The sequence below is a fragment of the Columba livia genome, chromosome 21 (assembly GCF_036013475.1).
Source record: "Columba livia isolate bColLiv1 breed racing homer chromosome 21, bColLiv1.pat.W.v2, whole genome shotgun sequence".
NCBI lineage: Eukaryota > Metazoa > Chordata > Aves > Columbiformes > Columbidae > Columba > Columba livia.
The window spans coordinates 8,197,157-8,215,139 of record NC_088622.1 but is presented as its reverse complement, the minus strand read 5'-3'; positions in this window follow the sequence as shown (position 1 = coordinate 8,215,139).

The following is a 17,983-nucleotide window of genomic DNA, read 5'->3' as shown; positions in this document are numbered from 1 at the left end:
GGCAAGATGAAGGTGAATTATTGATGCCCCATTGGGCCCACGATGCCTCAGGTCATCGAGGAAGGGATGCAACATATGAATGGACTCACAGTCGAGGGGTGGACTTGACCATGCACGCTCTTGCACAGGTTATTCACCGTTGTGAAACGTGTGCTACGATCAAACAAGCCAAGCAGGCAAAGCCTGTGTGGTATGGGGGGCGATGACTAAAGTGTAAACATGGGGAGGCCTGGCAAATTGAATATATCACACTGACACAAACCCGCCACGGCACGAGCTCTGTGCTTACAATGGGGCAGCCATTGGCTGGAAACACGCACCGTGTCCCACGGCACTGCCCGCAACACTGTCCTGGGCCTTGAAAAGCAAGTCCTGTGGTGACGCGGTAGCCCAGAGAGAGCTGAGCCAGACAACAGGACTCATTTCCACAACATCCTCATAGACGTCTGGACCAAGGACCGTGGCATTGAGTGGGTCTGTGACATCCCCATCATGCACCAGCCACCGGGAAAATGGAGCGGTGCAACGGACTGTTAAAGACTATGCTCAGAGCAATGGGTTTAGAAATTGGCATTGAAATTTAGCCATGGCCACCCTGAGAGAACCCAGGTGCCCAGGGCTGAGCTGGCCTGTGCCTCCCAAGGGCACACCCTGGCCTCCCTCCCCAGGCGCAGGGTCACAGTGGGGCCCTTTGTGACCTCACTTGGTGACACCCACTGCCCTGCACGTGCTCAGCGCAGCTGCGGGCCCAGCCCACACTGTCCGACAGGACGGTGAGGAGACAGGGTGTGAGCACGGAGCTGGCGAGAGCCCCCGCGCGTAGCCCACGTCTTTCAGAGAATCGGAGAATCTTTTTGGTTGGAAGACACACTTAAGATCGTCGAGTCCAACCACAACCTAGCTCTAGCTGCCTCCGGCAGACTCTCTGCTGCCCCTGGCAGACTTGGAGCAAGGAGCTCCTGAGCGCAGCTCACGTCTTTCCCCAACGAGGAGCACACGAGCGCAGCCCACACCTTTCGTCGCTGCCTCTGGCAGAGCTGCAGCACCAAGGCATTTTTCCGAAGCATCCGCCTTCCCCATCCTTAGTCGTAGCCTTTGTCTGCAGAATGGCGGAGAGACCCCCGATCCGACCTAGGCTGGCCTGGCAGGAGAGACCCCCCAGCCGCCCCAGGGTGGCCTGGCAGGAGGAGGTTGAGGCTCCCCACGAGCTCAGATCTCCACTGGACCCCAACCAGGTGGATGTGGTCCAGCCACTGCAGATCGGTGAGTGAGAGGCCCTGACTGTCTGGCCAGGGTGGGGCCCAGCTATGGCTCTCTGCTCCACACCAGCATCACGTTTCCCCACAGGCTGGCAGGGGGTTCCCATGGGTGGTGATTATGCTGCCTGAAGTGCAGGGCTGCTCTGAGCTGGGAGCTGGCGCCAGCACAGCTTCTGCAGGCAGAGGGGACCCAGCTCCTGCTCCAGGGCACTGGCAGCGAGAGGCAGCTGGGTGGGCAGGAGGCAGCCGTGCTGTGGGACGGGGACCTTTCCTGCCCGTCTGAAGCGAGTTCCTCACCCGCTGCACTGGGGGCTTTCCCTGTCCTGCCTGGCTCCAGCATCTCAGCCCGTCTGCCAGGCACCCTCCAGCCGTGACACGCATGGGACGACCGTGCCAGGGCAGCAGGCACTGGGATGGACATGGGGCAGAGCTCCTTCCTCTGCTCTGTCCTGCCTGCAAACCCTCTCTGCAGCCCTTCCTGCTCTCCTCCTTTAGCAGACGCTGGCTGGTTGCCCACGTCTGAGGTGGAACCGGAACACATGGACTCTCATCTTCCTTGGCATTGTGATGGACCTCCGTGTCACCAGCACTGCCCCTCCTCTGCTCCTGACCCCCACGCTCTCTCCCAGACCGTGATGCTCACGTGTAGCTGAGCTGCTCCTTAGGAGAGCAGGACACAGTTGTGCTGCATCTTCCCATCTCTCCCGGGGGTCCTGTATCCCTGCCCCGCAGCACTCCAGCCATGCGAGCCCTCCCCCACATCTCCCACGTTACTCCAGCCATGGGGACTGAGCTGTGGGACTGCACACAGAGCTCTAGGGCCTTGCAGTTTCCACAGCCAGGAGCATTCACACACGTACACTGGAGGCAGGTCAGGCTTTCCATGGCACCACTCTCCACCACCTCCTGCACTGACATGACCTCTCTCCTCGGCCACTCCAAGTTCAAAGCTCTTTCCGGTACTGGGGAAGCTGCTGTGTCTTACCAACTGTTCTGTGTTTGCCCGCTTTTTAGGCACGACACTGCCAGAGGAGAACGCACATCTCCAGGAGGACTGTGAAGCCAAGACCACCTCCTTGCGTTCTTCGCCGAGTGCTGCTCACATTATCGAGGTAACGAGCTCCCGGCTCTGGCTGGCATCCTTGGCTGTGGCATCAGCAGGGGCCTTGTGTGAGCAAAGGCCTCCACAATCAGCGGGGCTGGCATGGTCCCTGCTGAGAGGGTTCCTGCTGTCCCCAAGCAGGGACAATGCGAGGGTGTGCTCCAGTGTCCCAGCAGCAGCCCCAGTCCTCCTGGCCACCAGCAAGCCCTGGTTCACGGCAGGGCCAGCACCCTGTGCCCATGAGCCCAAACCTTCTCCCTCAACCTGGGGCCTCTCTTCTCATCCTCCCCAGCAGTCACTGCCGCCCCTGCTCCCAGTTTGGCTGCAGGCACTGTTGCAGCACCGCCGGGTGCCTCTGCAGGGCTGCTGGCACTGCCCGGCTAAGCAGCAGCATCAGGGCACCGGGTGTGACTTGGCTTCGCTGCCTCCCTTCTTCCCATAGTTCTTTGCAGAAGACCTCCAGCCTTGTGAGAAAACAGACGTGGTCCTGGTGTTAATCGAGGCAATGAGAGACTCCAGCACCTTTGACAAGGAGGCGGCCAGAAACATGCTGAACACGGTGAAGAGAAACTGTGATTTCTGGCTGGTGGATGTAAGTGGCCTTTGGCTGGATTGCCCTTTGGCCCTGTCAGGCCTTGTTCCTCCCTCCATCCGTCTTTTCCTCTCAAATCCCGGTGTCTCGGAACAGTGAAGCCACGTGAAGGCGGCAGAGAGGGATGGGAAGGACAGCTGAAAAAATGGCTGCACTCCAGTGGCAGCGCCATCCTCACCTTTGTCCCCTCCAGGTACCAAAGATCACGAGCTGCATCCACAGAAACCTGGAGAGCATAAACACGACAGCAGCCCGGCAGAGTGTGGAGTCCCTCATTGTCGAGATGGCTGACAAATGCCCTGGGGAGGTGGTCTCGACGCTGCTGACAATCGCACCACCAGGAGACAGGTACTGGCCCCAAAAGCCATGAGGGCTTGTTCCCTGTGGGGAGAGGGGCCTGGAGACGCTCTGGCTGCCAGCGCCAAGGAATCCTGCAGGACACCCCCGAGGAGCAGGACCCTCCATCCCACCACATTTGCCAGCGCTGGGGCTCAGCCAGGCCCGCACCAGGCACAGCTGAGCAAGACAGCCCAGAGCCCCCCACTGCACTCCTGCCAGCCCCACAGGAGCAGCAGCTCAGCCCTCTGCTGCTGCCCAGGGCATCCCAAGCGTCCTGCAGCGCTGAGCCTGGACACGCTGCTGTGGCCCAGGCTGCCCTGCTGACAGAGCGCTCTCTTGCAGGACTGCCCTGGCACTGTGGGAGGTGATGTTCTCCGTGCCCCAGACCTTGCAGAACGTCTTGAAGGAGCTGCACATCCAACTGCAGGACCGGCACCGTAGGATCTTATATACACACCGGGACGACGCCTCCATCCTTCGCTTGGCTGTGAGTTACTGGAAAAAGCTCCTGGTGCCCCAGGAGCTGCACGGTGCAAGGAGCCCCACCAGCTCTGCCAGTTGCTCACTGCTGGCTTGCTTTCAGATGCTGGCCAGCAGTGACCTGCAAGATGAGGCGTTTGCTCCAATGTACCAAGTCAGTAGGTTTCTGAGGCAACGAAGACCAACGCTGCTCTCCCTGTTGCTCAGGGGCATGATGACGCTGTCAGAGAGACACGAGATGGTGAGTAGGGCGTCACCAAGGGCAGCCATGTTGGCAGCCAAGGGCCGGGGCAGTGGGTTCGGGCTTGGCCTTGGCTGGCAGTCAGGAGCAGGGGTGACTGCTCCAAAGGCCCTCCCTGCCATGGTGGGGCCTGGTGGCTGCCTGGGGAACTCTCCAGGCATCGACCTGGTCCCAAGAGGGCAACTCTCTTTTTCATACAGGCAAGGAAAATGAAGGTCATGCTGCCAGACCTGCTGTGGGTCCTGCAGTACGGCAATAAGGCTATCAAGATCAAGGCTCTGGTGGTCTTCAGAAACGTGATGGCTCAGCTGGAGAGGAAGGAGGCCACCCCCATGGCTGTGCTGCTGGCAGAATTTCTCCCGCCCTTTTTCGATGATGTAAGGCTGATATAAGCCTGAACCTTGTGGATGAGAACTGGACAATGAGAGCTGCCCTTCAGCCCAGCCACGCGGAGCAGGGGCTTCTTCTCTGCTTTCTCCCTGAGGCTCTTGTGGGATGGTTTCTGTGTTCTGCAGCCCAGCCCAGCTTCTCCCTGCCAGCTGCTCCCACAGCTCCTCCCCACCATGGCTGCTGAAGCTGGTGGGGGTCGCTGGGTGGCTGGGAGAGCACTTTGAGGCACAGGCACTGCCTGAACAAGTCTCTTGAGTGGCCTTTCCTGTACGCAGGGCCGCAGATCTGGCCCACAACTGCAGTGTGCAGAATGCTGCCCTGGAGCACCTCCCCTCACATCAGCCATGCAGGAGCTTCTGCAAACTGTGGGCAGAGAGCTGCTGGTGTTCAGGTCCTACTGTGCTTCTCCCTTCCAGGAGCTGAGCCAGCTGAGAGAGATGTCCATCAGCCTCTTCAGAGACCTGATGAAGGTGTTGGTGGGTAACAACAAGAGAAAGACGAAGAACAGGGTGCGACTTGGCCTGCTCCCACTCTTCTTCCACATGAGTGACCAAACGCAGAGCGTGGCCAAGGTACAGATTTCAAAGCTGAGCAGTGACGCAGGGAAGAGACCCCTGGATGATTGGGCCAGGGCATGTCTCAGCTCCCTAAGGGCAGAATCATCCCAGGAACGGAGCCCAGAGGAGGGTGATGCCAGATCTCCTTCTCCAGACCATGCTGCCATCTCCCAGCTTCTGCTGTTCCGTAGGTCGCCAGGGAAGGCCTCCTTGGTGCAGCAGAGCTCCTCAAGTGGAAACAGCTCGAACACCTGGTGCAGACACAGCAGAAATGGAGGATTGGAGAGTGCTTGGTGAGGACGACCCCCAAGGCCCAGGGCCCAGGCTGGACAAAGGCACATATCTGTGCTGTGGGCTCTGCAGATGTGCCTCGCCTGTCCTGCTGCAGCTCCAGGCTGCATCCTTGTTCCCTGTCCTCAAGAACAGAGCCCCCAAGGGCTCTTCTCTCTGTCCCGCTGCCCTCCCTGCACCCACTGGGATGGAGGGCTCTCAGCAGCCCTGGCACTCCTCAGCCTGTGTCTCTCTCTCAGCCTCAGCCCCACAGGGCTCCTGGCTGGAACACGGGAATGGCCGGAGGGGAAGGGGAACGGGGGTTCCTGGGAGGAGAGACTGATCCAGCCAAGTGGGGAGGGACACTGACGTGCTCACACCCTTGTGCTCTCTCCAGCTGGAGCAGGACAGAAGCAGAGCTCAAGAGTTCTTGATTCAGAGCCTGCCATACCTGATGGATGCTCAGGCCAGCTTGCGAGAGGAGGCCTTGAGGTTCATCGGTGAGTCACAGTCCCCAGGGTCCCTCTCTTGGCAGCCTGGCCCCGGTCCCCACCGCTGCCCTGGCACAAGGAGCAGCCCTGTGCCTGCCAGAGCCCCTGCTGCCCCGTGCAGGGCCTTGGCCTCCCCTCCCAGCCCTGCCCACACAGGTGGGCTTGGTGGCTGCCTTGCTTGGTCCCACCATCTCAGCTCCTGCTCTCCCCTGGGCTCAGCCCTGGTGAGGGGAGGGAGCAGGGGCTGATGGAGCTCTGTGCCCAGGGCTGGCTGTGTGGCACCTGAGGGGCACCTGCAACGAGAAGCTGCCTGTGATCTGCAGAGGTGAGTAGGGAGCGTGGTCGGGAGGGGATTCCTGGGGGCCAGACATGAGAGGTCACCTGGGCTCTGCTTCTTTCTCTGGCAGCCATTCAACCCTTGGAGAACGACAGTGAGCCTTCCATCTGCTTCCTGGCAACTCAGACCATTGTCATCGTGCGCTCTTCATGGAAGCGGCCAAGATCACGATGGATCCTGAGAGCCCTGTGCTGCTGGCGCTAAACCAGGTGGAGGAGCAGCTCTTCTTGAGGAAAATGGCTGGGTTTTAATAAAGAGCCCTTCTTGAAGTTCGGTTGGATGTCTGCCTTTTCCAAGGACCCCAGAACCTCTCTGAGTGGGATGTTCAGAGACAGAATCTTTCCCTGTTGCACATAGAGGCCGTAGTCTTGGTTTCCCTCTGGCCTCCTGTTGCCACTCCCAAAGGATGGGAGGCACCCCAGCCTTGTGGCATGTCACCCTGCTCTGCACTCATCTGAGATGTCCCACGCCATGAGGAATGGACACGGGGATCACAGTTCAAGGAAGCACAACCCAGTGCTGCATTCAGGTGGTTTCCCATAGGATGTTTCTGCCAACATGAAGTGACGTCAAGGCACTGTCTGTCCCACAGGCCTTCATGGAACTCCCAGGAATAGCTGATGTTGTTTGTGCTTACTTGGGTACATCTCACCTCACATCCGTGATGTGCGTGCTCACATCTCATCTGTACAAAGCAAACATGGATTTCTGACCTGCTCATTCAGTGTCCCTCCATGGAGGGAAGAGCAACATCTGTGAGGTGGGGAGAGAGGCCAGTGCTGGAAATGGTGGTTATGAGGGGCAGTTCGTGAGGATGTCCTGGGGCAGCTTCTGTGGGGTGTCCGGTGCACACGGGCACAGCCCAGCCCCTGCTCTGCTGGTCCTGCAGGTCTCTGGCAGGAGGCCTGGCTGTGAGAGGACACTGCTGTGTGCCAGCCCCGCACACACACACTGTTCAGCTGTACCCTGGGGTTTGCATCCGTGGCCAATTTCATGGGCATATTCTTGAGAGAATCTTTGGAAGAAGACCTAAAGCATCATGCACTGCCCTGAGGAGATCACCTTTCTATCTGGAAAGGCTGTTCTGAGTCCAGCTCTGTCACACAAGTGCCCATTGCCTGTCCCTGCCTGCGCTCACAGGACTGACACACAGCAGGACGGTGACCAAGCTGCCAGAGCACTCAGACCTTGCACCAGTACAAGGGATCAGAAGGAGAGTGTGGGAGTGGAATGAGAACAGCTCTGGAAGACCAAGCGCAGCTGCTCCCTGGCAGTGCTGCCGTGCTGGACTCTTTTCCCCTCCTCCCGCGCACACAGGAATTGTCCCTGAACCTCCAAAAAGGCCTTGGAGGAAGGATATAGTGAAAAACAAGTTACTACAGGAATGTTTATTTTGTTTAAGAGACAAGGAGAGCACAGCTCTTCATTTACACAGCCAGTAGTTATAAAAGAAAATCAGACAGAGAATTAGAAAGGGCATGACAACAGGATCACATTAAAAAAACACCTAATAACAACAGAAAATCCAGATGACAGGCTGGTCCTGTAATTAGCTGCATTAAAACTCCTGTGTAGAAGCAGGTGGGAGTTTATTGCTTCAGAAAACAATAAGAAATGAGTTTCCACAGGGCATCCTTGAGCTCCTGGTTCCTCCTGCTGTAGATGAGGGGGTTCACTGCTGGAGGCAACACTGAGTACAGAAATGACAAAGCCAGGCCCAAGGATGGGGAGGAGATGAAGGGCGTTTTCAGGTAGGTAAACATGCCAATGCTGACAAACAGGGAGACCACGGCCAGGTGAGGGAGGCATGTGGAAAAGGCTTTGTGCCCTCCCTGCTCAGAGGGGATCCTCAGCACGGCCCTCAAGATCTGCACATAGGACAGCCCAATAAAGAAAAAACACCCAGGTAATACCAAGACACTGGCCACAAGAAGCCAGATTTCCCCGAGGTAGGTGTCTGAGCAGGAGAGCTTGAGGATCGGGGGAATGTCACAGAAGAACTGGTCCACAGCAGTGCCCTTGCACAGTGGCAGTGAAAATGGCGCAGAGCACTGAGAAACCCAGTGGCCCAGGCAGCTGCTGCCATGTGGACACAAGCTCTGCTGCCCAGGAGGGTCCCGTAGTGCAGGGGTTTGCAGATGGCAACGTAGCGGTCATAAAACATGATGTTGGGAAGTGCCCTGTAGTGATCTTGAGATGTGAATAGCTCTGACCCAATGTGAGAGTCGGTCCGAAGATGGAGCAGTATTTGCCTGAACATCGCCATCAAGAACCGCTCCGACGCGGTTCCAAGATCTGGTGTCACTTTTATTGGTTCCTGTCCGCGACCTTCGTCTCAGTGGCCTTGACCCCGTGGTGACCCTGACCCCGCAATGGCCTTGACCCCACGGTGGCCCCGACCATCCCTGTGGTGGCGCTGACCCCATGGTGACCCTGCTCATTTTCCCAGGGGTCACGGCCAACCCTGTGGTGACACCGGTGGCCCTGGCTGTCCCTTCAGAGGCCCTGGTGTCCCCTGGTCCCTGTGGTGTCCCCTGATGGTGACCGTCTGTAAGAGTCGGTCTGACGATTTGCCTGTCCATCGCCATCAGGAACTCAACTGGTGACAAACACAACCTCATTTCTCATCTTTACTTTTACTTCTCCCCCTTTCTTTTCCCTTTTCTTTTTCTTCCTCTTTCTCTCTATCGCGTGCCCCTTTATGGGGAAATTAATAAAGTAATGCTGCTTGATTGCATTATTACCCCTGGGCATTTTGGTCGCCTTAATTTTGCACTCTGAGATCAAGGTTAAAAGAACCATCACGAGTCCATCATCGAATGGGCCGTGACACCCAGACAGCACCCTCTGTACAGCAGAAGGACCCTGCATTGCTGGGGTTGCTCCTTTCATGCAGAGCTTCTCCCTGCAGCGCAAGGGGATGTCCCCGGGCAGGCTGAGCGCTGACCCTGGCAGGCGGCAGAGTCCCTGCCCTGTCACAGCCCTGGGGTGCAGGGACCCTGCTCTGCAGGACAGCCCTGGGCACCCCTGGGTGCTCACCCGGCTTCACAGCTGTTCAAAACTGCTTGAACAAGAGCCCCCTCTGTACAGATCCCACAAGCTGTGCCTGTGCCAGTTTTAGGAGATAATGCCAGGAGCTACAGCTGCATTGCCCTGCAGCCAGAGACTTACCATGGCAAGGGCTGCAAAGATTTCTCCTCCAGTGAGCTCTCAGTCATCCTCCCAGTCCTGACCACCTTTAATCTCTCTCTGCCTGGCTCGTCTCCCTGAGATGCCCAGGCAGAAACCTCAGGCCTGCTGCGCTTTGCAGAGGAGCTGCTCCTGGGCAGAGCTGTCTCTCTGCAGCGCTGCCGCTTGCCATGAGCTCCCTCTGTCCCAGGAGGCCAGCCCAGCTCAGCAGCACAGCAGCAGCCCATGAGGTCCCTTTCTCTGTGCCCTCTGGGCTCCCTTGTGTTCTTCCTGGATCTCCAGGGGAATGGCCCATGAAAAAGTCTGAAATAATCAGTGATGTTTCTTCTCTCACCACTACAGAGACAATTCTTTCCTGCAGTAGTTTTTTTCATATTAAGAAATAATTTTGGCATGAGAAACATATTTTCTTGCCCCATCGTTAGACAGGACACCAGGAATGTTACAGCAAAGGATCTAATTCCTCCACGCTGGGGGAGGAGCATCTTCAGTTGAATGAATTCAGGCATTTTATTCTGGTTTTATACTCCTAGGTGTAGAGAGACATTCAATAATCTGTGGCCATGTCATGTCTGTGCTCTGAGGCAAAGCCTTTGCACACATGCGGTCTTGGACACTTGGTACCAGGTTTCCTGTGGCAGGTCAGAGCCGGGCTGGTGCCACAGCTGGGGTGGTTCAGCCCAGATGTGAGGCAATGTCCTCAGCCAGGGACCTGACGGGGTGGGCTGGAGCTGTCAGTGCTGCAGACAGAGCTGTGACACGGATGGAATAAACTGCCAGGCAGGGTGGCAGGAGTGAGTTCATCTGGTGCTCAATGACAGCAGCCTCCAAGCACAGCAGCAGTCCAGATCAGAACTCAGTCTAGACCTGTAAGGCAATTGAAGGTCCCCATAATGAGCTGTTACTACTGCAGGAACAGTTAAAGGAGAAACAAAGACAACATGTGGCCACTGACGAATTTAATAAGGGAAGGAAGTGACATTCCCTGTGTGTCTTGCTCTCCATCTTCACCAGCAAGGTCTCTCAGGCCTCTGTGACTGGAGGCAGAACAAGCAGCAGTGGATGGGAATCAAGTCAGGGATCACTGGAACTAACACAATCCTTTCCAGTCTATGGGACAGGAGGGGCAGCACCCCAGGAGCTGAGACAGCAGGACGATGTCACAGTGAGGCCACTCTCCATCATCTTGGAAAGCTCATGGAGACTGGGGGGACTCCCTGACCACTGGCAGCTCTCACACAGTGTGTGCACTTCTCAAAAATGGCCAGTGGGTGAGCAGGGGAACCAAGGGTTGTGCCCCAGAACGTGTCCACTGGAACCCCATTTCTGGGTGTCTGAAAGAGAAGGTGATGGGTTTTACCCAGGGCAGGTTGTGTCTGTCCATCCTCTTTGTTCTCTGTGAGGAAAGGACGGGGTTGCTGGCCGTGGGCAGAGCAGTGGTGGTCTGTTACCTGGAAGTCAGCCAGGCATTCAGCAAACAATCGTTTACAAACGATTTTGTGAAGGATTTGATGGAATGTAAAAGCATACACCTCCATATTCCAGGTAACTGCTTTATATGTCTGTAATGGAGAAGTAGACTTTCTAGAAGAAGCTGGAGGAGTTCCACTCCACGTCTCTGTCTTCATTTCATGTTTTGTTTCTCTCATGTGGATACTCAGAGAGATTTTAACCTGGACTGCAGACTGGTGGTTTCCACTAGTCTTTTGTTGACATGGTTAAATTTTTCTTGGGAAATAAAAGATCAGACTTGATGCTAATGAACATACGGGGAATAATGTGAAATGATTCTTTAAAAAATGATGAAGGAAAAGCTTGTGAAGAAAAAACTCAGTGCAGCTGATATTTTCTATCCCCCAAAATCGCTTGGGCAGGAGTCTGAAGAGCTCTCTATCAGTCACGGTGCCAGGATCTGTCCTATTTCTAGAAACTGAGTTTAGAAGCTTTTAGAGATGATTTTAGCAACATGTGGCCACTGTTCCTGGTCAGTTCTCGAGGTATGTGCAAGATTTTGCTAGGACATCTGGCTGCAAGTGTTGATTAAACAGTATGGAGGAACAAATAGTACACAGGACTACATAGCATAGCATATAGGATTGCAGTACAAGTGCTTTGTGTCCTCTACAAATAGCCAAATAAGCAGTGAAGAAAAATAGCCTAGACTGGCATTTTAAAATCAAGCGTGACTGTACCCTGCAAGTCATGATCATGTTCTTTGGGCCCTGTCAGGCTCTGTGAAACTCTGTCAGGCTCTGTTCGCAGAATCACAGAATCGACTGGGTTGGAAAAGACCGCAGAGATCATCAAGTCCAACCCTTGGTCCAACTCCAGCCCATTTGCTAGATCATGGCACCCAGTCCCAGCTGGCCACAACTTCCCTTCAGGTAGTTCTAGAGAGTGATGAGCTCACCTCTAAGCCTCCTCTTCTCTGGACTAAACAAGCCCAGCTCCCTCAGCCTCTCCCCATAGGTCTTGTGCTCAAGTCCCTTCACCAGTCTTGTTGCTCTTCTCTGGACCCTCTGTTGGTCTCTCTTGGGCCCTGTCGGACTCTGTCAAGCTCTGTAGGGCTCTTTCATGCCCTCTTGGACTCTCTTGGGGTCATATGGGCTCTTTCACGCTTTGTCGGGCTCTGTCTGGCCCTGTCAGACTTTGTCAGGTGCTGTTGGGCTCTATCAGGCTCTGTTGACACAGTGCCATGGACAAGAGCAATGTTTTGTTTGCAGAGCCTGTGTACACATACGCAGGCACATCGCAAGAAGAGCCAGAGGCCACAAATGCATTTGCAAAGAGCAAGTTTTATTTTAGTTCCCTCTCTACTGGGGGATCTCCGAAGCCACACCGGAGCTCCCAGGCAGAGGTGACAGAAGCGGGGACGCAGGCGCTGGTCAGTTCACCCTGCTGGAAGATCACCGGAACTGCTGAGCTCGCCTGTATTTCAAGGCTTCAGGCAGGCGCAGCTTCCCGCTCTTCCTCACAACCAAGCAGGAACCTCAGACATAGTGATGAGGTGCCTGCAGTTTCTCACAGGCCTATGTTATCTAACACAGAGGTTCTACTCATCAAGCACACAAGGTCAGTAGAACAATTAGTGTGATGCATGTGCTTTTTCTACAGACAAGTGCAAGTCACTTGAGCGTATTTACATTTCACTAACCTCCTCCCCAAATCTTCCCCTCTATCCCCATACAGAGCCTCATGGAGTGGGCTATGGCTGTCCCTGTCCAAATGTGACACTGGTGCCTTTGGAATATCCAGGGAGAAACTGAAGTGCTTGGAGAGATTCTTATCAAAACCTCATGTGCTGTCAACTCTTCTGTGTCACCAGAGGAGGAGGCGATGGAGGAAATGCGTGTGGCACGTGTGTGTGGCCCCGGGGATGAACTGACACCCTCAGTTTGGTATCTCGTGGGGGACTATGGTGAGTCTGTGGATTCCCTAAGGGAGGACATGGGAACAGAAATTAGCCTTGAAGATACTAAGGCCTACCTGTGAGAAAGATGGAACTAAAGGAGTATCCAGAGATATTGAGGTGTAGCCATGAGAGAGAAGGGAGTAAAAGAGTGACACTGATGACAGCAAAATTAGCCAATGAGATGCTACTGCCGCAACTTGTAACCAATAGCAAAAAGACACTTGAGCTGGAAAAATACATAAAAAGATGTTTGTGGCAATAAATGGAGACTGCTGCTTTTACCTAAGAACTTGGTCTACCTCATTTGTCCGTCTCAACTGCAATACCTAACAATATCAAAACTAAACACAAATTCTGGATGGCTGCCTATGGACATAACATGATACGTGTCGAAGGCAACTGAACAGGGAGAATAAAGAAAGTGGTATAATATGTGTGAAATCTCAACGGCACACGGAAGACAACCTCCCAGTAGAAACTAAAGCTACACGATTTTTTAAAAACTGCAGTACAATTATTAAAACCATTCAGACAGGGAAACGTTAGGGTTACCCTTCCCATTAAAAATGTTTTCATTTCATGCGCTTATTTGATGGCGTCAGAGTGGAAAGTTTTTCTTTCCTTTTAGAGACAGACAGAGGCCTTGGTGGGTCCTGGAGGAGGCGGAAAAGGTGCCTGGGAGGGAGGAGAGCACGGGGAGATGGGGACAGTGGTGCAGACAGAGGAAAGAGCCGGTGCTGGCAGTGAGGACACTCCTGCTGTGCAGGTGCTGCCGAGGTCACAACCCCAGAGCAGTGACAGACAGGAACGGGCCACTGGCTTGTGCTGGTCCCTTGTGGAGCAGAAATCCTCCTGCAGCCTCTGGAGCTCCACACAGGAGCAGTGTCGCCACCACAACAGTTCTTTCTCCACCCCTTGTTCCACCCCATGGACGTCGGGCTCAGGTCCCACATGATCCAATACGTCCTCACCAACCACTGCTCCTCTTCCCACTCTTTGGGCACCAAACCCAGCTCGGGTGGGAACCAAGAGGGTCCCCTCATGTTCAGGGCCCAAAGCGCCATCTGTAGCATCTGCCCGTCCTTTTGAGTGCCCAGAGCCTCCTTCTTGGGGCCAAATCCTCATGTTCAGAGTCCCAACGTGTCGTTTATCACCCATGGCCTTTGCTCAGGCCGCACAGCTCCATTTTTAGGTGGAGCTCGTTGCCTGGCAACAACCAAGCCGAAGTCTCTAGAGAGTCAGTGGACCGAGGAGAGCAAATCACATTTGAGGAGGCGGGGCGAGCCATGTGACTGAGAGGTAACCAGCCAATCAAGCTTTGAGACCTGCAAAAAGGTGACGAGAGTTGAACAAACTGGGCAGCATTCAGGGCCGGGCTGTGCTAGCTGCACCAGTCACACCTGGTGGGAGTGCAGCACATGGATCATTGACAAACAGTCTGACCAATCATTTGATGGGAGGAGCCAGAGGGAAATCCCAGACTGCCAATCAGAGGACACAGCGCCACATGGCAGTGTGGCACCCAAACCAGGGCAGAGTGCTCAGGCTGCCCCGAGCTCGAGCAGCCCCGGCCCAGGCCCGGGGCCCCTTCCTCTCTGCCACCCTCCCTGTCCCTCCCATCTCCCAGCCACCCCCATGTTCCAGACCCCGCGTGTCCGTGGCACCACCCGCTCACACAGTCAGTATCGCGGGCTGTGCCGCTGGAACACAGCCATGGGCCATCTGGCTTCTCGCCGCCACCGCCAACAGCGTCCGACCATTGTGGCCCCTGCTGTACGCTGGGCCACAGCCCATGCTGTGGGGCAGAGGCCCCACGAGACCCAGCACCCGCCATCCTGACAGGGGCTGAAGAGGCCCCAGCATCTAAGCAGCTTCACCTCTGCTCTCTCATGGATGGTGGAAATGCCCCGTGGCGCTGGTTCCAGCAATGGAAGCGGAGCCGCTGGCAGCGCAGAGCCCAACCCATCTGGGCTGCTGAATCATGGCGAGATATTGCTGCCCGGCTGGAGAACCTGCCTGTGAGAGTTTACCACGTAGAAGCCCATGTGCCCAAGTGTCGGTCCACTGAAGAATCTGATAAGAACAACCAGCAGGGGGATCGAGCTGCCAAGATTAAAGTGGCTGAAATAGATTTGCACTGGCAAGATGAAGGTGAATTATTAATGCCCCATTGGGCCCACGATGCCTCAGGTCATCGAGGAAGGGATGCAACATATGAATGGACTCACAGTCGAGGGGTGGACTTGACCATGCACACTCTTGCACAGGTTATTCACCGTTGTGAAACATGTGCTACGATCAAACAAGCCAAGCAGGCAAAGCCTGTGTGGTATGGGGGGCGATGACTAAAGTGTAAACATGGGGAGGCCTGGCAAATTGAATATATCACACTGACACAAACCCGCCACGGCACGAGCTCTGTGCTTACAATGGGGCAGCCATTGGCTGGAAACATGCACCGTGTCCCACGGCACTGCCCGCAACACTGTCCTGGGCCTTGAAAAGCAAGTCCTGTGGTGACGCGGTAGCCCAGAGAGAGCTGAGCCAGACAACAGGACTCATTTCCACAACATCCTCATAGACGTCTGGACCAAGGACCGTGGCATTGAGTGGGTCTGTGACATCCCCATCATGCACCAGCCACCGGGAAAATGGAGCGGTGCAACGGACTGTTAAAGACTATGCTCAGAGCAATGGGTTTAGAAATTGGCATTGAAATTTAGCCATGGCCACCCTGAGAGAACCCAGGTGCCCAGGGCTGAGCTGGCCTGTGCCTCCCAAGGGCACACCCTGGCCTCCCTCCCCAGGCGCAGGGTCACAGTGGGGCCCTTTGTGACCTCACTGGGTGACACCCACTGCCCTGCACGTGCTCAGCGCAGCTGCGGGCCCAGCCCACACTGTCCGACAGGACGGTGAGGAGACAGGGTGTGAGCACGGAGCTGGCGAGAGCCCCCGCGCGTAGCCCACGTCTTTCAGAGAATCGGAGAATCTTTTTGGTTGGAAGACACACTTAAGATCGTCGAGTCCAACCACAACCTAGCTCTAGCTGCCTCCGGCAGACTCTCTGCTGCCCCTGGCAGACTTGGAGCAAGGAGCTCCTGAGCGCAGCTCACGTCTTTCCCCAACGAGGAGCACACGAGCGCAGCCCACACCTTTCGTCGCTGCCTCTGGCAGAGCTGCAGCACCAAGGCATTTTTCCGAAGCATCCGCCTTCCCCATCCTTAGTCGTAGCCTTTGTCTGCAAAATGGCGGAGAGACCCCCGATCCGACCTAGGCTGGCCTGGCAGGAGAGACCCCCCAGCCGCCCCAGGGTGGCCTGGCAGGAGGAGGTTGGGGCTCCGCAGGAGCTCAGATCTCCACTGGACCCCAACCAGGTGGATGTGGTCCAGCCACTGCAGATCGGTGAGTGAGAGGCCCTGACTGTCTGGCCAGGGTGGGGCCCAGCTATGGCTCTCTGCTCCACACCAGCATCACGTTTCCCCACAGGCTGGCAGGGGGTTCCCATGGGTGGTGATTATGCTGCCTGAAGTGCAGGGCTGCTCTGAGCTGGGAGCTGGCGCCAGCACAGCTTCTGCAGGCAGAGGGGACCCAGCTCCTGCTCCAGGGCACTGGCAGCGAGAGGCAGCTGGGTGGGCAGGAGGCAGCCGTGCTGTGGGACGGGGACCTTTCCTGCCCGTCTGAAGCGAGTTCCTCACCCGCTGCACTGGGGGCTTTCCCTGTCCTGCCTGGCTCCAGCATCTCAGCCCGTCTGCCAGGCACCCTCCAGCCGTGACACGCATGGGACGACCGTGCCAGGGCAGCAGGCACTGGGATGGACATGGGGCAGAGCTCCTTCCTCTGCTCTGTCCTGCCTGCAAACCCTCTCTGCAGCCCTTCCTGCTCTCCTCCTTTAGCAGACGCTGGCTGGTTGCCCACGTCTGAGGTGGAACCGGAACACATGGACTCTCATCTTCCTTGGCATTGTGATGGACCTCCGTGTCACCAGCACTGCCCCTCCTCTGCTCCTGACCCCCACGCTCTCTCCCAGACTGTGATGCTCACGTGTAGCTGAGCTGCTCCTTAGGAGAGCAGGACACAGTTGTGCTGCATCTTCCCATCTCTCCCGGGGGTCCTGTATCCCTGCCCCGCAGCACTCCAGCCATGCGAGCCCTCCCCCACATCTCCCACGTTACTCCAGCCATGGGGACTGAGCTGTGGGACTGCACACAGAGCTCTAGGGCCTTGCAGTTTCCACAGCCAGGAGCATTCACACACGTACACTGGAGGCAGGTCAGGCTTTCCATGGCACCACTCTCCACCACCTCCTGCACTGACATGACCTCTCTCCTCGGCCACTCCAAGTTCAAAGCTCTTTCCGGTACTGGGGAAGCTGCTGTGTCTTACCAACTGTTCTGTGTTTGCCCGCTTTTTAGGCACGACACTGCCAGAGGAGAACGCACATCTCCAGGAGGACTGTGAAGCCAAGACCACCTCCTTGCGTTCTTCGCTGAGTGCTGCTCACATTATCGAGGTAACGAGCTCCCGGCTCTGGCTGGCATCCTTGGCTGTGGCATCAGCAGGGGCCTTGTGTGAGCAAAGGCCTCCACAATCAGCGGGGCTGGCATGGTCCCTGCTGAGAGGGTTCCTGCTGTCCCCAAGCAGGGACAATGCGAGGGTGTGCTCCAGTGTCCCAGCAGCAGCCCCAGTCCTCCTGGCCACCAGCAAGCCCTGGTTCACGGCAGGGCCAGCACCCTGTGCCCATGAGCCCAAACCTTCTCCCTCAACCTGGGGCCTCTCTTCTCATCCTCCCCAGCAGTCACTGCCGCCCCTGCTCCCAGTTTGGCTGCAGGCACTGTTGCAGCACCGCCGGGTGCCTCTGCAGGGCTGCTGGCACTGCCCGGCTAAGCAGCAGCATCAGGGCACCGGGTGTGACTTGGCTTCGCTGCCTCCCTTCTTCCCATAGTTCTTTGCAGAAGACCTCCAGCCTTGTGAGAAAACAGACGTGGTCCTGGTGTTAATCGAGGCAATGAGAGACTCCAGCACCTTTGACAAGGAGGCGGCCAGAAACATGCTGAACACGGTGAAGAGAAACTGTGATTTCTGGCTGGTGGATGTAAGTGGGCTTTGGCTGGATTGCCCTTTGGCCCTGTCAGGCCTTGTTCCTCCCTCCATCCGTCTTTTCCTCTCAAATCCCGGTGTCTCGGAACAGTGAAGCCACGTGAAGGCGGCAGAGAGGGATGGGAAGGACAGCTGAAAAAATGGCTGCACTCCAGTGGCAGCGCCATCCTCACCTTTGTCCCCTCCAGGTACCAAAGATCACGAGCTGCATCCACAGAAACCTGGAG